The 16,544-nt window shown below is 32.5% G+C and overlaps 1 long non-coding RNA gene across 1 annotated transcript; it reads left to right on the top strand.

Moving 5' to 3' along the window:
• The first annotated feature begins 11,987 nt into the window (after positions 1–11,987).
• Positions 11,988–15,104, top strand: LOC139493149 (uncharacterized). The gene is made up of 2 exons (XR_011656927.1): positions 11,988–12,271; positions 14,531–15,104. It is a non-coding gene; the product is annotated as an uncharacterized lncRNA (long non-coding RNA).
• Positions 15,105–16,544: the final 1,440 nt, after the last annotated feature.

The raw sequence follows: 16,544 nt of genomic DNA on the forward strand, positions 1-16,544 counted from the left end.
GGTTAACATTAATAAGCAGCTTGTACTGAAATAATAAGTTTAAGTATCATCCAAATAGATTCAGAGTGTTCCTACCGCTGTTCGAAATTTATAAATCGATTGAGAAAAAAACACATCCTGGTTTCAAACTAAAACTGAGGGAAATACATCAAATATAAGAGGAGAAAAACGACACAACAGAAACAAAACATTAAAATATGTAACACACATAAAAACGAATGACCATTTTCCTGACTTGGTAAAGGACATTTTAATAAACAAAATGGTGGGTTGAACCTGGTTTGTGCCTAGCCAAACCTCCCGATTTTATGTCAATGTTAACTATAACATTAAAATTATAACATTACATGACAGGATCACCAATAATTTAATACGCCAGACGATCATTTCGTCTACACAAGAATAACCAGCTGTGAAAAAACAGTTCGAAAACTAAAACAAGTACAAGTTTGAAGAGCATTGAGGACCAAAAGTTCCATAAGTTGTGCCTTATACGGCTAAGATTTTCTTCCTGGGATAAGGACATCCTTATCATATAGAATAATTCATACCTTTGCAAATAGTAAATTTATATAAAAGACTATATAATAGTTATACTTGATAACAACGAAGTGGTAACTAACTAAAGAATCAAAACACGAATACATAAAACAACCTAAACCAGCACATAAAAAGTCACAGCCAAGTTAGCCGAGGAGATCGACGAACAAAGTGACGTCATATTCGAATTTCTAAAAATTTCTAAATATATATTAATAACAATGAAAATAACAATACTAATAAATCACAACTGTGGTAGCAATTAGGTAATGTATGTCGGTGTTTCTTCTAATTCAAACTGTAAACAAAATATATCGTATACATTCAGTTGACCCAAACTGAAATTTACTAATCAATTTACCCTTGTGTTATAAAATTAAACTCGTGTTTTTTTAGGATTTTCATTTAGAACTTTTATACGTGAAATGTACTTCTATATACCTTAAATTCCTCTGAAAATTTCATGTGTGTATTTCTGGACATCATTCCAACATGTCTGTGAAAGTCTGAAAGCTTAACGGGTCTGAAAAAATAAAATTGTTTTAGAGTCAAATAAGTATTAATAAGCATGATTTTTATCACGATATTTTGTTATTAAAAGTTCACGACAATCAAGCTGCTTTTTAAATATTTTAAACCTTGCATTTCACAAGGGTCTTGACATTATGTTATTATTGACACACTTGAAGAATTCAATTTGTATATTATGGCTTTCAGCAGAATATCATTTCAGTATGGCTGTTGTTCATAAACGAAACAGAAATGTCGAGATAGGCTTTTCAAAAGGGGAAGAAAGAGAGAGAGATACAAGAGGGAAATTTAAACTCATAAATGTTTTCTATGCTCTTTATTTTCGTGTTCTCGATACACAGATTATTGAGGCTTTTAAAAAAGAAAACAAATATTAGCCGTCCGATACAATGTCACGCTTTTTTATTATTGGCTGTGTCTTCTCGACAAACAACGTTTCATTTTGTGGGTCGCGGCTGGTATTTTATGATATAAATGTGTGAAGAAAAAACTCGATAAACATGTGCTTGTGATATCAACCGAACAATGATCTAGTGTATCGAATTCTTTATTGGCTTTTCTACTATTATAAAATACCTGTACCAAGTCAGGAATATGACATTTGTTTGATATGTTTAAGCTTTTCCATTTGATAATGGACTTTCCGTTTTGAATTTGAAAATCGGTATTTTTGTGATTTTGCTTTTTATCCTGTACTCTATTCACCACAGTCACTGATAAATCAGCTTTCCTTTCGAGAGATGTTGTTACCTTTTACGTATGGAAAGCCGCAATGATTCCCCGAATAATATATTGATTTTAATTAGAAATGTACGGGGTTAACTGCTGTTTTCCATACATATGAATTGAACAAGAATGAGTTATCATAATACAGGAAGATTTCTAGTATCTACATTTATGATCTCTATACATACACCTCAAACATATAAAAAAAACTTAATATTGAAAGATACAATTTACACGTATCAACACAAAGCATATAACATAACATATATCCCTCACCAGTATGATGCGAAATAAATCTTGACAATTTGACAATATCAACGTACTTTCAATTCAACCAAACAATGTTTTATAATTCATAAATTTCATAAATTGCAAAGTTCACACTAATTTGAGTGACAGTGTTTTTACAAAGAAGAAATCTAACTGTGGCGGTTAGCGTCATGTTTCGCAACATGAAAGGAAGGTAATGCTGACATTTATAGTCACTACGACGGCTGTCATACGTTTGTAAAATTGCTGCTCTTCTTTTTTTATTTACAATGAACAGGTTTCAGGGTATTTGTTGTCTTGCTGCTAACATTGCAAAATATGCGTATTCCGTACCGATGGAGTGACTGTTAAAAGTTAGGGTATTTGGAATGGTGTTGCAAGTAAGGGATCATTTGTTCCCAAAACCCCTTGCAAGACCACACTGATGAAGAGCCTGATGTAGAGGATATATCATCTCTCACAAACTCGTTTTGAATCATTTTTGTTTTATTAAAGCTTAAATAAAACCAGTATGGATGGCTTTGGAAGATGTTTTCTTTTATTATTTCTTTAAATTTCCACGAATGAGGTGTGACAATTTGTCCTATTTATTATGGTAAGTCAGCACACACGGGACTTTTTTCTTGAATTATTCCTCTGAATATTGTAAAAGTACATTTAAGCCGATGATGATAGCACAACAAGAACCTCCGTAAATATCTTTTCTTTTGTAACCCTGATTTTTCATTTGAAAAACAATGTTCTAGTAATCGACATTCGAGATATTCTTGCCATACTTTGGCAGATCACAATCGAGCGACTATAACAATCATTGACAACAATATTTTTTGGTTTATAGATAGGGAGGAGAAAATCAGTCAGGATAGATTTTTGATCAATAAATTAAAAAGGTTGCCACCTGATCGGATCAATGAATAGGTGCAGTTCAATCGCGCGGTGCCAACCACCACAGCTAGATGTGTTCGTATCATTTGGTTAACATTAATAAGCAGCTTGTACTGAAATAATAAGTTTAAGTATCATCCAAATAGATTCAGAGAGTTCCTACCGCTGTTCGAAATTTATAAATCGATTGAGAAAAAAACACATCCTGGTTACAAACTAAAACTGAGGGAAATACATCAAATATAAGAGGAGAAAAACGACACAACAGAAACAAAACATTAAAATATGTAACACACATAAAAACTATTGATCATTTTCCATACTTGGTAAAGGACATTTTAATAAACAAAATGGTGGGTTGAACCTGGTTTGTGCCTAGCCAAACCTCCCGATTTTATGTCAATGTTAACTATAACATTAAAATTATAACATTACATGACAGGATCACCAATAATTTAATACGCCAGACGATCATTTCGTCTACACAAGAATAACCAGCTGTGAAAAAACAGTTCGAAAACTAAAACAAGTACAAATTTGAAGAGCATTGAGGACCAAAAGTTCCATAAGTTGTGACTAATACGGCTAAGATTTTCTTCCTGGGATAAGGACATCCTTATCATTTAGAATAATTCATACCTTTGCAAATAGTAAATTTATATAAAAGACTATATTATAGTTATACTTGATAACAACGAAGTGGTAACTAACTAAAGAATAAAAAAACGAAAACATAAAACAACCTAAACCAGCACATAAAAAGTCACAGCCGAGTTAGCCGAGGAGATCGACGAACAAAGTGACGTCACATTCGAATTTCTAAAAATTTCTAAATATATATTAATAACAATGAAAATAACAATACTAATTAATCACAACTGTGGTAGCAATTAGGTAATGTATGTCGGTGTTTCTTCTAATTCAAACTGTAAACAAAATATATCGTATACATGCAGTTGACCCAAACTGAAATCTATTAATTGAATTGGGTGATTTATTATCTTTACAATAACACATAAAACTCCAGCTATAAAGCCAAATTAATCTTTTGAACTGAAAAAAAACCACTTTAAGATCAAAACAATTTTTACAATCCGTAATGGATTAGTTAGGTGTCAATCTTACAAATAATACGTATGCCCTTACTTACTGTATATCATATGATTACCAGAACCAATCAAGTTAAAAAAAAACACACACACACACACAAAACACAAAACAAAAGAAACAAACTGATATATCTCAACCGTTTCTTATTCCATTTAATTATTGTAGACAATCAAATTATCCCGCACGTGTTTTGCAGAATTTGCATACTTACCAGTCTCTCGCCTTTGAACTGTATACGTTTGAACTTCACTGCTGACATTATTAGCTACAGCTGCTATATTCAATGAACAACAAGCTCCAGGTTCGGTTATTAATCTTTTCCAAAAGTCCTACAATCTTACTTAAACAAAATATTACAGGAAGTATATTCTCCACATCTCAACGTACTTAGCGATATTTTCGGAACTGCAATATATCTCACTGAGTATATAAGGTAATATGAAAAAATAATGCAATACCATTACGAGTAAGGTATTATAAATGCCTTATATAACCGACGAATTCCATGGGGGTGTAGCAGTGGGGACTTCTGATTGCCGTAACAGTGATTCTAAACAATCAACTTAATTGTTTCAACAACATGGAGGTCCATGCTCCCCCTTATGAAAGAAATCCGCTTCTGATTTTGTCCCTGTAAGTGATTATTTTTTAGGGTATGCCCTACATCTTTAGAATAAAACTGAATTGAAAATTCAAATAACGCACCCCCCCCCCCCCCAAAAAAAAAAAAATACCCCCACACACACACATAACGAAAATGTGGTTTTGCATGCTGTCTCTTCATTCCTTGATTCGGTTAAAACTAACGGTTACAATTGGCACCGCGCGGTGTATTTTTACAATTTAAAAAAAACGTGCACGTACAGAGTTAACAAAAGAAAATAGTACCATGAATTACATGTGTGTAAAAATTGAGTACTTTTCGGTATTTAACAACGAGATTGGGAATAATATAACTACTCACTGTTATCTCTTGATTTGTTGATTATACGTGATTTGAAAATCACGATGATCGTTAATATTTACTTATAATTATTTAGCAATAAATAAAGGAATAATTAGTATTTTATTACTGATATACATATTGATCAATCAAATTGTAGGTAACATATTAATGTTCTACCAAAAACGCAAACTTTCGACTGATTTTTAACTATTTTTGAAATTTAAGGTAGCTCTATATGTACCTTAGACTTAAGTGTTATCTTAGGCGTTTCCTTAGTATAAGGAGTTTAATGCATACCACTTAAATTTTGTGGGCGTGACTAAAAACAACTAAGATTTTACTAATGAAATACTTAGTTTAATATTATTTATGCATACCACTTAGATAAAAAGGGCGGAGTTTCCTTAACTTAAGTGATTATTAAGGAAAATCTTAACTTAAGTAGCTTTATGCATACAGGCCCAGGCTCCTGATTTGGAACAGTCACATACATAACTTTGTTAAATGTATATTTCGAAATTTTTCAAAGGGGAAATGTGCATTTTTTGAAGGCCGTACAGTGACCTATAATGGTTTACTTTTATAAATTATTATTTGGATGGAGAGTTGTCTGATTGGCACTCACACCACATCTTCCTATATCTGTGATAAATGTATGAAAGTAAATCTTATAACCATTTCAGTAAAACATGATTGCAAAAACATTTTGCAGCATAGTTTTAAGTAATATTATTAGTTAATAGATGACTAGTTTCTTGAACTTGTTTGTAAAGTAAATGATAATGAGAATGAAAAAGGGTCGACGCGTAAACTCGTTTGAAATAACTTGTGAATACGTCTGAAAAAATCAAGTGAATGTAGGAATTGCGTTTTCAACCGCACACTTAAAGAAGGGTTTACTTCTGCAATCGTCTCAGCTATACCATTATTGATTTGGTGTATTTAATTTTTTTTGTTCTTTGAAAAGACATGTCAGCATATCAACTGCTTACAGTTAATTGATAGGAACATAAAATTTAATTGTTTGTGCTTCTTTTAAGCATTTAGGGAACATAATTTTGTCATAAATAAAATATTATAAAAATATAAAATCTAGTTCTAACAATATAATATAAATGAAATGTAAAAGCATTAAAAGAAAATTGTTTGCACACAAGCTAGCGTCGCCTCTTCGTTTGACTTTACACATTAGCACCATAATTTTCGTAGACAGCTGAAATAAAAAAAAATAAGAAATTGAAAATGATAATAATGATCAGTATGTTTTTTTTTGGTAGTTTTTCAGGAAACTATTTGACCAGTTTATAGCATCTTTTTCAGAATAGATTTTTCAAATCCGATTTTAATCATTAAAACTGTAACCTTACAGGTGGAGACATGTTCACTGTAGTACATGAGGGGTCTGTAGAAGCTAAATTTGTGAAATGGTCATTATTTATCAGCTGGGTGATATTTCATCATTCATTTGCATTATTTAAATCATAGGCCATAATGAAAAGTTAACAAATTTGGAAATAGGACTTATAATGTTATATATATGTATACAATTATATTTACGTTCACTAGGCTCTTCCTCTTCATCGTCTGTCACGTCAATGAAATCTTTAATGTATTTGAATATAAATAAAGGTATATTGATCCTATGAAAATAAAATGTTTTTGTATTAACTGTATTAACAGAGCAGTGGTGTTATTTGAAAAATGACACATATCTAGATTGCAAAGTTACAGTTCCTACTACTGTGTATATAGTACTATTCAGGCATTTACTATAGGGTTCTTATCTATATTCACTAGAAAGTAAAAAAAAATATGTTCACATGCAATACGCTTTATTTAAAGGGTGTACATTCCTTTCAACAAAGCATGATATTCATATTAACTGTTTTCATTATTCAACAAGGATTGAGTTACTTAGCATATTTCACTTTTATTAACTCGTATAACTCCAATTTAGTGACTATATGTTTTTTGTATTAATTTATGCAATGCAAGCATACATTAGAGTTGTTTTTTGTAAAAAAAAAGTAGAAGATACCAAAGAGATAGGCCGAAGATAAGCTGAAAACTCCATGCCAAAAAAAAACATAAAAAAGTTAAAAAAAAAAAAAAATACTGAAGTACATATTAATCAAATGCCAAAACCAAAAGCTCAAACATATCAAACAAATGTATAAAAACTGTCATTTTCCGGATCTGATCTTACGAAGAAAAGTTTATTAAACCTGATTTTATAGCTAGCTAAACGTCTTACTTGGATGACAGTCGCATCAACTTATATTGTACTGATAACAATGCGCAAAAAAAAAAACAAATATACACAATGGGTAAAAATGTCAAAAATAGGGGTACAGCAGTCAACATTGTGTTATCATCAATGACAGGATGCAACGTCATATGTATCAAAGAAACACAAAAAACGACATGCAAATGACATGCAAATGACATCACGAAAATACTAACGTCCCGGTGACCTCAGGTGCTCCTTGAACACTTTTAGTTTATGTATATGAGGATAGAATATCCACATTCCTATTATAATGTGATTGTAGAAACAAGCTGCTACTCTAAACTAGAGGCTCCAAAAAGCCTGTGTCGCCCACCTTGGTCTATGTGAATAATAAACAAAGGAAGCAGGTGGATTCATGACAAAATTGTGTTTTGGTGATGGTGATGTGTTTTTACATCTTACTTAACTGAACATTCTTGCTGCTTACAATTATCTCTATCTATGATGAACTTGGCCCAGTAGTTTCAGGGTAAAATGTTAGTAAAAATTTACAAATTTTATGAAAATTGTAATAATTTACTATAAAGGACAATAACTCCTTAGGGGATCAAATGATCATTTTGGTCAGTTGACTTAATTTAGGTCTTACTTTGCTGTACATTATTGCTGTTTACAGTTTATCTCTATCTATAAAAATATTCAAGATAATAACAAAAAACGGCAAAATTTCCTTAAAAATGCCAATTTAGGGGCAGCAACCCAACAACCGGTTGTCCAATCCATCTGAAAATTTCAGGGCGGATAGATCTTGACATGATACACAATCTTACTCCATCAGATATGCTCTAAATACTTTGGTTTTTGAGGTATAAGCCAAAAACTGCATTTTACCCCTATGTTCTATTTTTAGCCGTGGCAGCCATCTTGGTTGAATGTTCGGGTCACCAGACACATTTTTTAAACTAAATACCCAAAAGATGATTGTGGCCAAGTTTGGATTAATTTGCCCCAGTAGTTTTAAAGATTTTTGTAAAAGATATCTAAGATTTACGAAAAATGATTAAAAATTGACTATAAAGGGCAATAACTTCTAAAGGGGTCAACGGACCATTTCGGTCATGTTGACTTATTTGTAAATCTTACTTTGCTAAACATTATTGCAGTTTACAGTTTATCTCTATCTATAATAGTATTCAAGATAACAACCAAAAACAGCAAAATGTCCTTAAAATTACCAATTCATGGGCAGCAACCCAACAACAGGTTGTCCGATTCATCTGAAAATTTCAGGGCAGATAGATCTTGACCTGATAAACAATTTCACGCCATATCAGATTTGCTCTAAATGCTTTGGTTTTTGAATTATAAGCCAAAAACTGCATTTTACTCCTATGTTCTATTTTTAACCATGGCGGCCATCTTGGTTTGTTGGCCGGGTCACCGGACACATTTTTTAAACTAGATACCCCAATAATGATTGTGGCCAAGTTTGGTTGAATTTGGCCCAGTAGTTTCAGAGGAGAAGATTTTTGTAAAAGTTAACAGACGGCGCCGGACGACGACGACGACGACGACGACGGACGACGGACGCAAAGTGATGAGAAAAGCTCACTTGGCCCTTCGGGCCTGGTGAGCCAAAAAGGAAATCACTAAAACATAATAACTGTTTGACTCACATCTATTTCCAGTGGCACTGACTGTAGCAAATTGCAAAACATTGTGATTTGTAAAAAAACGTTTTACCAAGAAAACTGTTCATACCTCAGTTTGTACCATATTCACTCTGTTGTTCCTCATGTTTTTAATTTTTCCAAAGATGTCCACTTCCTTTCGACCTGAACGGAGTTCCTGTAGCAATACGTCCATAATGATAAATGTTCCAGTTCTGCCAACACCAGCACTTAAAATTATAATGATAATTATAATACATTAAAAGTGCAAAATAATTATAAAATGAGTCATTTAAAATAATGGATAGTTCAACAGACACCAACCACAGGCATCGTACTCCTAAAAAATGCAAACAAAAACGTACAAAACATAATCGTGATAACCCGATTAAGAAGTGGCGTTGAGTTTGGAAACCCAGCCAAATACAATAATAAATCACAAAGGAACGTTCTAAATTTCCATGAGAAATTATTAATATCAGAATCAGGAACAAAATTGTTTTTGGCATTTTTAACATTCCAAAAAGCCTCAAACATTCATGCATTAAAAAAAATACAGGTTGCGAGACGAATTTATAAAATAGAGACAATTTGAGAAAGAAAATTGATTTTCGTAAAAACGTGAAACATACCAATAGAATGTTTATGTTATTAGTTATCATATTTGATTACTTCTCACTGAGTTATTTCCCTGTAGTTCCCTGAAATACTCTAACAAGAATACTCAGACTAACGCTGACAACCGAGTAAGTTTATAAAACATGAAACGATTTGAAAACCACTGTCATCCTCCTGATATTGTACAGGCATTTCCTTACGTTTAATTAAAACGGAAGACTAAACCTTGTTACGCCTCTCACTAGATTGACATATTTTTGTGGTTTTTTTTTATATACTATTCAACGATTGCACGATGTTTTGGACTTTTGATAATGTTTTATCTTGTCCAAAACATTTGGTACCGTCAATGTTGTAGCAGTAAGAAAGTTCTGCATATGATTTTACTAGCAAACACAAACATTTTTTAAAATGGTACAGTCGTCCTTTCTGAGAATTTAAGTTTAGCTATCAAATTTTAAGTTCACAACGTTTTTTTTTATCACCTTTAATTTTTTTTTAAGTACCAGTGTAATTGATTCAAGCAAAGATTCGAATAAATGGTTTTGATGGATGTAGAAAAGTAAGACGAAAAACAATCTGTAACAAGGAATGACAATAAATCATTTTTAATGGTTAAAAATAACATTCAAAAAATGGCTTCACATTTAAAAACATAAAAAAAAACCACCAAAATAAACATAAAATGCGAGAAAAAAAATTACAAAATAAAAGGCAAATTACTTTGCTTCTTTTGAATTATTTTTTTTTAATTTGTACTGTTAAATGACAGCATTCATACCTGCAATGAACCAACATAGGACCTTTTGTACTCGGTTTAACTTCTTGTCGTACGGTATCCACAAAATTTATCATGTTGCTGGTTGTTTTAGGTGTGCCCATATCAGGCCAGGCTAGATAATTATAATGGCGTACCTTTCAGCTAACATCACCCTTAAATTTGAAATGTTTGGAAATTATTTTCAATTAAGAAATGTGTCTTCCACATACATCAACGTGATTAGCTTTTATGGGGCCCATTTTTGGTTTTATGCGCCGTCTTAGTTATTGGTCGAAAGCATCGATGAAAAGATAAATATTGTCAAAAATATGGTGCGTTAACCATGTAAAAAATATGGTTATGTTATTATTATAACCGTTAAGTTGCAATTGGATTGTTCTAAAAGCAAGATAATTAAGCGTCAGAAAAATAGTCAATAAATATTATTTGGCAGGAGTAGATTGTTTGTATGTAAAAGAATGGTAACAGAAACTGAAATTTCATTATATTTAGAGTTTTTCATCAAATTCCATGCAACACTGTTTACTATTATATACCATAAAATCTAATTTCTAATTATTCTTATCAAATATTTTAATCAATAATATTGAAACATAACGCAGTCTACTTACAAAAAGAGAGTTGGTACAGTAAAGATAATAAATAACTCCATAAAATGATCATTTTTAACAATTATACTTACCAAATGAATTTCTATTTCACGTAATACATAATCTTGAGGAAACGATACTGCTTTCACTTCAACAATTATATCACCGAACAATCGCTTTTCATTTGTGTTTTCAGGCCAGTACAGCTCACATTTTTTCTATAGCAAAGCATGATACATTTAGAAAACAATTACTTTTGTCGACGCTATTGTCCGTCAATGTATTGTATTGCAAAATGAAAATGTTTTTTTTTTACTTATTTCCTATTGTAAATGGTATACCTAATGGATTTGTATACATGTTTTGTTTGTGGCAATTGCTTGGGTATATGACAAAGACCGGTGTTTTTTTCTAATTTCCGTTGTAGTCGATGAATTTCAATGCACGATTGTCTTTCTTGTACGAACCTATACTTTTTGTGTGAATGAAAATATCCTTTTCCAACTCGAAGTACTTTTGAAGTTAAGGTGGCTCACCCCAATAGTGACCCCCGGTAGAATTTTTTTATTTTCACATATTCTGTAGATTTTTTTATGCTGAATCCAAAAATGCAAAGAAAAAAGGGGTCACCAGGCTCGTTTTCTCCTCAAATTGAAGCGAAATGTGCGATTTTGACCCTATTTCCAAACATGCCCACCCTTCTTACAATAACCGTTACATCAAATTCAAAGACTTTTAAAACCAAGTCAGTATGATTTTTATGTGAAAAAACATTAGAATTTGAAATGTAAACCTTTCCCTTGGTTGTTTTTGACTTAAAAATCCTTTTATTTTCAGATTAATGTCTAAATTTTGCATTTTCTAATTTTAGTTTAAGGCAAAAAATATTGGTTTAATCGATTTTTCGTAAAATTTCCCCGGTAGATTTTTTTTAAAAACAGATATGTCAAAGCTATGAACTTTTCGAACATTTTAAGGTAAAATAAAATGGGGGTCACCAGGCTTTTAAAAAAGTTACGAGCTTTTGTTTAACCCCTCTACCCCATAAGGTCTGATTTCATTGCAGTCCATTAATTACTAAATTGTGAATTCTTTATTGATGGCTTTAATAAAATAATGTTTGTAATTATATCAATAAACGATTGCTGAATATAAATGTGGTTATCGTATTACTGTTTGTTATCAAAAAGTGAAATTTTGATTATTTTGGTGAAATACGGTAATTTTGTCTGGCGCGAGTTGCTTCCCTCTAATTTGGCGCCATTATCGGACCAGAGGAATTTCAAGGTCGCCATTGCCGAGCAGCATACTATATTGATGAATACGACCATGTACATGCATAACAGACATTGTGGCGAATATACAACGATGAAGGTAGAGTTATTACATAAGAAAACATAGATTTCGATATATTAGGCAGCCAAATGTTATCAGTATAACGAAAAATACAAACTTGGGGGTTGTCTCAAAATACTCGTTACTGTTGAAAATCAATGCGGCTGAAACCTTGCACGGGCTCAATTTCTTTTCCATGTTTAATATTATAGATCGTTATAGCTGGTATCTTATTTATGTGTTTATTTTACCTTTTACAGACAAGTTGTAAACATGTCTGGCCAGTTTTGCAAAATATCCGTGTGCAAACTTCCGAAGAGGAAGGGATGACATCTACTGTCATTTTTACGCTACCGTTAGCAATGGTTAGTGTCAATGAATTATTCTTTTTTAATCATCATTTTTAATAACTTATTTCGTAGCCAAGTTAGGTTCAAATTAGTCCGAGATTAGCCCCAGCTTGTCTGCCAAAAACAGCCGTTGGACGTCAGAGAAATCTCGGACTAGGGTCATATGTATGTGGGGTACCCCATAACTTCGGTTCATCGGGACAGTTTCTACTCCTTGACCCCAACTATATTTCCCTTCCCATATTACTCTAAAATCCCCCCTTTTACTTCAATTCTTCCATCTCCTTGCCCCAAGACAAAATATATTTCAAAGATACCCCCTTTTCCCTGATCCCTCATTCCCCTGTCTCCTTACCCCTGTCCACCCCTCTATTAAGGTCTGGGGTTTGATTGACTTCTTTATTTTCTTGAGATTATGATATAATTGGCCTAACTTGTAAATGATAAACCCTACAGTAGGAGGCAAACGAAGGATTCATCTTTATCAATCACAATTTGTTTACCATTAACCCCCCCCCCCCCTAATTCTGTTAGGTATACAAAAATGTCTTAAGGTCTAGTAATAGAAGTATCAGGGTTAAACATGTACAGAATGCGGCCATAAGTATTTGTCACTTGAGATTTTTAGCTGTTCATATATATTGTATATAATATAAAAAAGAAGATGTGGTACGATTGCCAATGAGACAACTATCCACAAAAGACCAAAATGACACAGACATTAACAACTATAGGTGTATACATTTTTTCAAAAAAAAATATTTTGGATTGATTTTAAGCATCCTGGTACCAATAGAAGCAGTATTATCACAGGTTTATTTTTTGGTTATATTTTTTTTGCGTCTCATTTTCATTATTTTCTGTTCAGAAATTCGATATACATGTATATTCAACCAAATTAAATTATAAAAAAATATTTTATGTGTTCTCAAGGGAAAACAAAAATAAATGAAAACGAACCTATTATCAAATAACCACATATTAATTTAGACCATGTTTTTTGCATTGTCAGTCAAACTTGCATGTACCTCCCAAATTTGGTTTCTGTTCTCCAACTTCAGTTTGCCTCTACCAATGTTATGAAACTAATACACAATTAATGCATATATATATGCTTACTACATTGTACCAACAAACACACATGAAGTTTGAATTTTTGGTGGGGTCGCTTTTACTTTTCTAGAGTTATGCCCCTTTACAAATTAAAAAAATGCTGAAATTTTGTTCCTTTCTTTAACACAAGTTTGCTTCATCCAAATGTTCTGAAACTTATATGCAATGCTTACTACAACAACACTCAGATCAAGTACAAATTTGGGTGGTGTCACCCTTTTCATCCTTTATATGCAAGCGGCTGCTCATCTGTGTCCCATGGACACATTACCATTATGAAATAGTCTACATCTATATGCTTTTGAATGTCAATAATTATACCCCCCTTTAAAAACCCCGCTTAAAAAAAGGGGGGGGGTATACTGTTTTACCTCTGTCTGTCAGTCCGTCCGTCCATCAGTCCGTCCGTCCATCTTTCGTCACATTTTTCTCAGGAACTACACATCCACCCTTTCTGTAATTTGGTATCAACATTTATATATGTCAGCCATACCATGTGATGCGTTTTCAGATTCATCACTCGACAACTTCCTGTTTACTGAACACTTGTCTGATTTTACACATGATAGCCAAGTTGAAAATTTTCGTCACATTTTTCTCAGGAACTACAATACAAGGATTTCTGAAATTTGGTTTCAGGATTTATATAAGTCAGCTATACCGTGTGATGCGTTTTCAGATTCATCACTCGACAACTTCCTGTTTACCGAACACTTGCATATTTTTACACTATTAATATTATCCACTTGCGGCGGGGGTATCATCAGTGAGCAGTAGCTCGCAGTTTCACTTGTTGTTGATTTTCTGACAGAATTACTCTGATATTTAATTTCAGGCTGCAAGTACATTTGTACATGTACATTGCAAATGGAAGGAGTGAGCTTGGAATGTTCAACTTTACTTGGAAACTATTGGCAAAGAACTGACAGAATTTCATGAGAAGCCAGTATCATATTCTAGTCTTGCAACCGGAAACTATGCGTAAAGTGCTGAAACTTAAGAACAACATTCTACATGTATATATGCAATATATGTTGCCACAATCCACTTAAGGAGCTAAGATCAACTATAAATTGGAACTACATGTATATGCTTTAGTGCTGTCAAAATCCTTTAAAAAATCAAATCAAAAGGATCTACTTCACCTATATATATAGCTACCTGTCCCAATGATGAATACAGATCATATATATATGAGTCTACTCTTATAAATAAAACAGTGAAGGAGAATAAAAATAAAGAAAATATAGAGCTGATCAGCTAATGATTGTACATATACATGATGTATAAATGGCAACAATTCTTACATGTATACTAGAACATTGAAATTAATTATATTAATAGATGTTTTATAAATTTGATCTCATAGATATTAGAGGAATAAAATCAATCACGTTTCAAAAATTTGATTTAGTTGAGCCTTTTTTTTTACGCCAGTTTTCAGGACATATTATGGTATACCATTGACTGTCCGTCGTCAGCATGTCGGACATGTACTCAAAAATAATAAATACTAATAGGTAAATGTAGTAGTCAATATTGTGTAATCAATAGGTCATCTTCATGTATATTTGGTGTATAAAATGATTATTAAATGTCTTATCACAAATTAAAATATCAAATGAGAGGATGTGATATGATTGTAAATGAGACACAACAGACCAAATAACACAGAAATAACTATACCTGTAGGTCACCATATGGACTTCAACAATGAGTAAAACATATTCTGCATAGTTGGTTTTAAAGGTCTCGAAATGATAAATGAACAATTTAAAACATTTAAAATGAGAAAACTAATGGGTGATTTATGTACAAAATAATAAATGAATAACAAATATGTCTGTCTTGCAGAGTTTATCTGAACTTAACCTCATTTTCATGGACTTGTCTGTTTCTTGAATTCTAAATATGTTTCAAAATATTTGGTTGATTGGATGATTGTTACAGAGTCCGACATAGGGTGGGGGCTCATTGGTGGATTATATTGCAAATAACTGAAGCCAGCCCCGCTTTGGCAGTCAGTCCCCACATTGCCACTAGAGAAATAAAATAACTAAGAAAAAAAATGGTATATTAATAAGAAAAAAAAATTAAATCACGATAATTTCCTGTCGATGCACATCTACATAGTATGTCCTTATTATCTACAAAGTTTCATGAAATTCTGTTGAATGTGTGGTTTCAGAGGAGTTTCGATGACAAACTGTTTGCAGTAGTATACTGCAGCAAATAAGTTCAAAGGGGCATAACTCCTAGAAAAATAATTCGTAATTTCCTGTCGATATGCACATCTACATGGTATGTCCTTATTATCTAAAAAGGTTTTATGAAATTCTGTTGTGCGGTTTGAGAGGAGATGCAATGACAAACTGTTGCAGTAGTATATTGAAGCAAATAGGTTCAAAGGGGCCTTACTCCTAGAAAAAAAATATGTATATCTAAATAGTATGTCCTTATCTAAAAAGGTTTCATAAAATTCTATTGTGCGGTTTGAGAGGAGATGCGATGACAAACTTGCAGTAGTATATTGAAGCAAATAAGTTCAAAGGGGCATAACTCCTAGAAAAAGTTTGAATCGTAATTTCCTGTCGATATGCACATCTGCATAGTATGTCCTTATTATCTAAAAAGGTTTCCTGAAATTTTGTTGGGCGGTTTGAGAGGAGTTGTGATGACAAGAAACAGGACTGATAGACTGGCTGATGGACAGACGGACGGGTCAAAAATGTTATACCCTGCGCCACTTCCTTGCGTAGGGTATAAAAATAGGAAGATGGGGTGTCATTGCTTATGAGGCGACTTCACCAGAGACCAATTTACATAGAAGATAACAATTATGTCCCCGT

This window comes from Mytilus edulis, chromosome 10, assembly GCF_963676685.1.
Source record: "Mytilus edulis chromosome 10, xbMytEdul2.2, whole genome shotgun sequence".
In the NCBI taxonomy this organism is placed as follows: Eukaryota; Metazoa; Mollusca; class Bivalvia; order Mytilida; family Mytilidae; genus Mytilus; species Mytilus edulis.